The sequence below is a fragment of the Odocoileus virginianus genome, chromosome 3 (assembly GCF_023699985.2).
Source record: "Odocoileus virginianus isolate 20LAN1187 ecotype Illinois chromosome 3, Ovbor_1.2, whole genome shotgun sequence".
NCBI classification, from domain to species: domain Eukaryota; kingdom Metazoa; phylum Chordata; class Mammalia; order Artiodactyla; family Cervidae; genus Odocoileus; species Odocoileus virginianus.
In genome coordinates this window covers 41231864-41237689 of record NC_069676.1, presented here as the reverse complement: position 1 = coordinate 41237689, position 5826 = coordinate 41231864, and the positions used below count along the sequence as shown (strand labels likewise).

General features: G+C 44.3%; 1 pseudogene; it reads right to left on the bottom strand.

Annotated features, from left to right (window-relative positions):
• Positions 1-491: 491 nt before the first annotated feature.
• LOC110139601 (RNA transcription, translation and transport factor protein pseudogene) lies at positions 492-1415 on the bottom strand (annotated as a pseudogene).
• Between the last annotated feature and the right edge of the window lie 4411 nt (positions 1416-5826).

Sequence of the window (5826 nt, the reverse complement as noted above, 5' to 3'; positions counted from 1 at the left end):
TTGAAATTTATTTCTGCAACCCCCGCTCTGGGAGATTTCCTGTGGGCAGCTGTCATTAAAAGAAACCCCAGGGCTTGTGAATTAGAGGTGCTGGTCAGCCTCTTTGGTCAAGTTGTAGTTATAGGAAATGTTTTCAGGCGACTGCACTTTTTAAAGCACATCTCTGGTTCCTGGGAAAGTCAGCATCCTGGGCTGTGGATTAGAGCGAATTGTATCTGAGCAAACACCTAAGGGCAGTGTTTCACTACTTTCCCCCCATAAAGCATCACACACACACACACATATACACCAGACTTATTACTACTGGGTCCACAGCACCCTGCTGAGTGTGCTTCCATGCCTAGGAGGCTGCACTCCAGAAAGGAGGCTTGAGTTGGAAGGTATTTGCACCAGGGCATTTGCAGGGTTCATAATATTTTCTCCCTAGTCCCTGGAGGCCTGGATCCTGCTGGGGAGTCTGGTCCAAGTCAGAACATAGCAGACAGTAGATGTTTATTTATTTATTTATTTTCGCCTTCCCAACTTTATTAAAGAAAAAGCAATGATGGTAAATCTCTAGAACATAGTCAATTTTCTAGGATTCTTCCCTCGAAAACATGACATTTCCAAACACATGCCAAAGCTTACATGGTTCCCAATTGTACTAAGTAGGTGAGAAGCTGAAATCCTAAAATGTTCATCTTCCAACTTTTCCCAGTCTGTGGTCTGTCTCTGGGTCAGCAATAATTGCCTGAACAGCCACTATGGCTTCATTAATTTTTGTCTGTAGCTCTCTGAGCTCTTCTATATGCAGCAATAGCAGAATTTGAGCAGCTTCATTAAGAACTGCATCCCCCGTGTCAAAACCGAGAATATGCTTGTCTAAGGCAACCGGCAAGCCCTCTTTCATTTGATTTGCTTTAGCAACTGCATCTTGTGTCAGGCGCTCCAGGACTAAAATGCAAATTGCCTTAAGCATTACCAGGTAATCATCATGACGCTGAACCTAAAGAAGGTTAGCCAAAACCATTAGACCAGCCTTAAAATCAGGATTATTCACATCCAAATTGATCAATGGCTTTGCATTTTTAGCTGCATTGTCAGCGTTTTTTTGTATGATCAGGTACCAAGTCCTTGTTGTATTTTTCAGCATTATCTCCATGCTCAAGTCTAACAGCTAAGCCAAGAAGCCAGTTGATTGCTTCCTGTCGATCTTGAATCTTGAAAGGACAGTTAACATCTCTGAGATACTTTTCAAAGAACTTGGGCCAGTCACTGCTGTGGATGTTTCTTAAATTACCTCTGTCTTCAATTTTACAGTGTCTGATTTTCTGGTCCTCAAGCCAAACAACGAAGTTTCTAAATTCTGTTTCATCTTTGCAGCTGAAGCCAGCAGGGTTGTGGTAGTCAAGTGCTGTCAACTTGCGTCAGAACATGGTCCCGGCTGCTGGCTCCGGTGCCCCGAGATGCAGCCAGGAGAGGCGAGGCTAGCAGACAGTAGATGTTTAAAAAGGGTTCAGTGAAGGGCACCCTGCCAGGCTGTGTCCAACCAACCCTAGTCCAGCAGTGGGAAAAGTCTGCTTTGGCTCCAGGGATGGGGTAGCAGCCCCAGTCAGGGAGGTCAGGGGAAATAAAGTAGGCACTGCTTCTCTTTCTTTCTCTTTAATATCATGCTGATGTTATATTGCAGTGTAGTTGATTTGCGATGTTCTGATTGTTGTCATATATAGCCGCCTGATTCAGGTATAACGTATCTATGAGATATGTCTATTCTTTTTTGGATTTTTTGCCATAGAAGGTCAAACAGAGTGGTGAGCATCAGGTACTGGTGGATTATGTATCTCATATACAGTTTTCTGTGTATACAAAAAGGAAGGTAGGAGATAATTTCTGTGGATTCTCTCCTAGAAATACAGATTTCTGTGTATAAGTTAGAGGTATAGGTTCCCATGTACGTGGGAAAGGAAGGAAGGAAGGGAGAAAGGAAGAGGATAATCCTTGGGAATTATTGATTACACATACAGGTTTCTATGTCTATGTTAGTTCAGATCTCCTGATTCATTTTCAGGCCCTTCACATTCTTTTTTCTTTTTCTTGGAACCCTTTGTTGTGTTTGAAATCTCAGAGTTCCTTTGGGCTTGTAAATTTGATACTTTGTGTGTCTCTTGATATTTTGCCTAGAAGGTACATCACACACTATTGTCTTCCTGTGCCTGACTTTTCTTAGAAATGATCCTTTAAGGTCCATCTCTGTGGTTACCTGTGTACATGTGACCCCAGTTTCAAGGTCTGGGGAGGGGGTCACCCTGGAGACTGTGGACTTGTGACCCCAGGTGCAGGGTCTGGGGGTGGGGTCACCTTCGAGAGTGTCCTCATGTGACCTCAGGTGCAGGGTCTGGGGGTTGTGTGGGCCTCACCCCTCAGCACAAATCAGGATTGTGTGTACTCGGAGACCTCCTCTCTCTCCTTTTGCAGTAACATGTCTTGTTCCCCTGAGATTTCTGACATCCGAATTGAGGGTGTTGCCCTGATTTACCTGCAGTCCTTTGTCTCCTCTTGTTTCGTTCATAAGAGGTCAAGTGCCTTGGGGCAGCTGTGTTCCATGTTCTGCTGAATGACTGATAACCCTTGGCGTGCAGTTTCTGAACCCCACTTGAAATTCTGGCCCCGGCAGGGTGAAGCCCGTCCACTGACCCCACGTTGTGGTGAAGGAAAGGAAGCATGTGTTGCAGGCGCTGAGCAAGGAGTCCAGGGCAGTCGTGCTTAAAAGGCTGACACTCCCTGAAGGCTATCATGGGAAGTTTAAAGCCAGAGTTAAGGAGGGGGTTATGGAGTGGGTGATCTGCTCAGGGACCTTCTCCTGATTGGCTGGTGGTGAGGTCATCGGGAGTCAGCATCGTCACCTTCTGGTTCTAACGGGTCTGGAGCCTGCATGCTTGTGGAGCCTGGTGGGGGGGGCTTCAGCGTGTATGAGACAGCTCACAGGTCATGGCTCAGAATATTATCTACAGCCCTTGAGGAGGGACATAGGTCTTTGACTTTGGTGGTGGTTTAGTTGCGTGTGACTATTGCAACCCCTGGCGTGTACAGGCTCCTTATCCTGGGTCTCCAGGCAGATACTGGAAAGGGGCATTCTTCAGTGGATCTCCAGCCAGGCAATCGAACGGTCCATGATTCTAGGCAGATTTACCCAAGTATGAGCCCAAGTCCGAGTTGTTTTCTTGGTAAATTTTGTTTGTCTTCTTTGACGTTTTCCTTTCCCGTTGTACTCAGTTCTCTGTGAATACTCTTGGTAATCAAGTCTGGGGGCTTAAAGAGTTTTCTACTGCGAAGGCAGGAGAGGGACCCTCTGAATTCCTTATGAAATTTAATTTGGATTATGATATGTGGGATTTTATTATAGGAGTATATTAGCGAATGGAATGATTAGAAGTTAGACTCTTATAATGTGTTTATTCCCACTCTCCGGGTCAACTGAAAACACAGATTTGATTTAGTTGGTAAAATGTGCTTAATGCAGCAATGCCCAATTCATTTGTGGTAAGGAACTAGCTCGACCTGCCAGCTAACTGTCCATTCACCCTGCCATTGGTGATATGGAAGTTACATTTGAAAAAATGTTTTAATGTAATAGTATTTATAAGAGTCATTCGTTGAAAATTAATAGAGAATTATGGGCTGTAGATTTAAATAGTATAGCAGATATGTAGTTGTGTATAATTATAAAAGTTAAGTTCCTATAGTATACAGTAATACGAAGAGTGATCTGTAAAGGTAAGTGATTGTTATACTGTAAGTTATATTGTTTTTTTCCCTTGTATGTGTTTGTTCTTTGTAAGCAGGACGTTTGTCCTTCAAGTGCTTGCAGTGGATGAAACAAGAAGAACGTTTAAAAGAAATGAGAGTGGCTAAGGAGTCCAAAACAATGTAACACAGCTGTCAGGGACGGAAGTTTTGTACCTGGTTCTGTCTTGGAAAATTGCCGACATTGTTTGGTGATCTATAGGCCCAATCATCTGGAAAGATCTGAAAACATAATATCGTACCTTGCGAAGTTAAAAAATGGATTAAAGTGTTAGAGAACAAGTAGAAGGGAATGAAGATTTATTCATGAAACGTGTGTGGATGGTGTGTGATTTCGTGTGTGGCTGTGGTGCTTTCGCTGTCGCCCCTCTCCCGGTTCCCGGACCAGCGGCTGACCCACCGCATCTATAGACTTTGTTGGTGGTTTAGTTGGTGGTCTATTGGGAACCCATGGACTGATCCTCCACTTCCCTCTAAGTGGGGGTTTGATCCGCATGAAAACATGGGTGGTTGCCATTTCCTTCTCCAGTGGGTTTCCCAAACTGGTTTTATCGAACCGGTCCCATCATTGCCAGCGATTCTTTCAAACCATGCTGGTCCAGTGGCTAATAGTCTGTGCTTGCAATGCAGGGGCCCCAGGTTCATTCTGTGGTCAGAGAAATAGATCTCACATGCCACAGCTAAATGATCCCATGGTCCAGACCAGACCTTGCCAAATATTATGATAAATAAATTGCAAATATAAAAACCAAAAATTTTTAATTAAAATATTTGATAAAACCCATCCCATTCTTGCAAGTCCTTATTCAGAGAATACAGGGCCATGATACATGTCTGCAGACAGGATCCTGTGACATTAGAGAGATGTCACCAGGCAGGCCGTACCTCTGATACCAGAACTACGAGAGGCAGTGATCTTGGTAAACAGGCAGGATTTGTGACTGCTGAGTTCATTCATTTGTTTTACTCTTTCCTTGAATGTGTGTCTGTTCTTGAAACCGAGCAGGACCCTATTGTCCTCCCCCACCACACCATGTCCTCCGCCTGCCTTTTGTCTGTGGAAAGTTTTAGTCAAAAAGTAAGTTTAATCAGAGAAATGAGATGCTGAAACAAAGGAAAACAGTCAAAGGAGAGTAAACAATAACAGTGCTGTCATTAAGCATGGTCAAGGGCGTTTAGTTCTTTCTCAAGGTCTATAGATAATATTCTGAGCCACATCCTGTGAGCTGTCTTATAGATACCAAAACACCAGGTGGAGAAGTTAACTACATGATTACCAGACTGAACCCAGGACGTGAGCTGCTGCAATTCAAAACACTGGCCATAAAGAAATGGGAACAAGCTGACCCTGGAACTGAAGATTAACTGTACTTAAAACAGGATGACACTGGTCAGACCACTGATGACCAATTTCAAGATGACTGTCAGAGCTGACTGTGCTGTTTCTGCGTGTAGTCCCCCCTCCTCTGTTCCCACCCCCTACCCCCCACCCCCATCTATAAGAGCTCTCAACCCCTGCTTGTCGGTGGTGGGAGCGGTCTTTGGATAGACGTCTGCCACCCTGATCCCCACAATTCCGGCGTCTAAGGTGGGAGCGGTCTTTGGATAGACGTCTGCCACCCTGATCCCCACAATTCCGGCGTCTAAAATAAAGCACACTTTCCTTTCTGCCAGCCTGGCCTGTTCATTGGCTTTTGAGCGCAAGCAGCCACATCCCACGTACTGTTTCAGTAACATGCTGATTAACAATTGTTTTAATAAATAATTAGGTATTGGTTTAAGTTTATTTTACTGTTAACTATCAGTGGGTTTATGCATTCTGATATAAGCTTTATGCAAGGAGAAACATTTCTGATGTTACTAATATGAACAGTATTGCTTCTGTTAATTAATCAGTTCAGTTCAGTCGCTCAGTCCTGTCCAAGTCTTTGCGACCCCATGGACTGTAGTATGCCAGGCCTCCCTGTCCATCACTAACTCCTAGAGCTTGCTCAGACTCATGTCCATCGAGTCAGTGATGCCAACCAACCATCTCATCCTCTG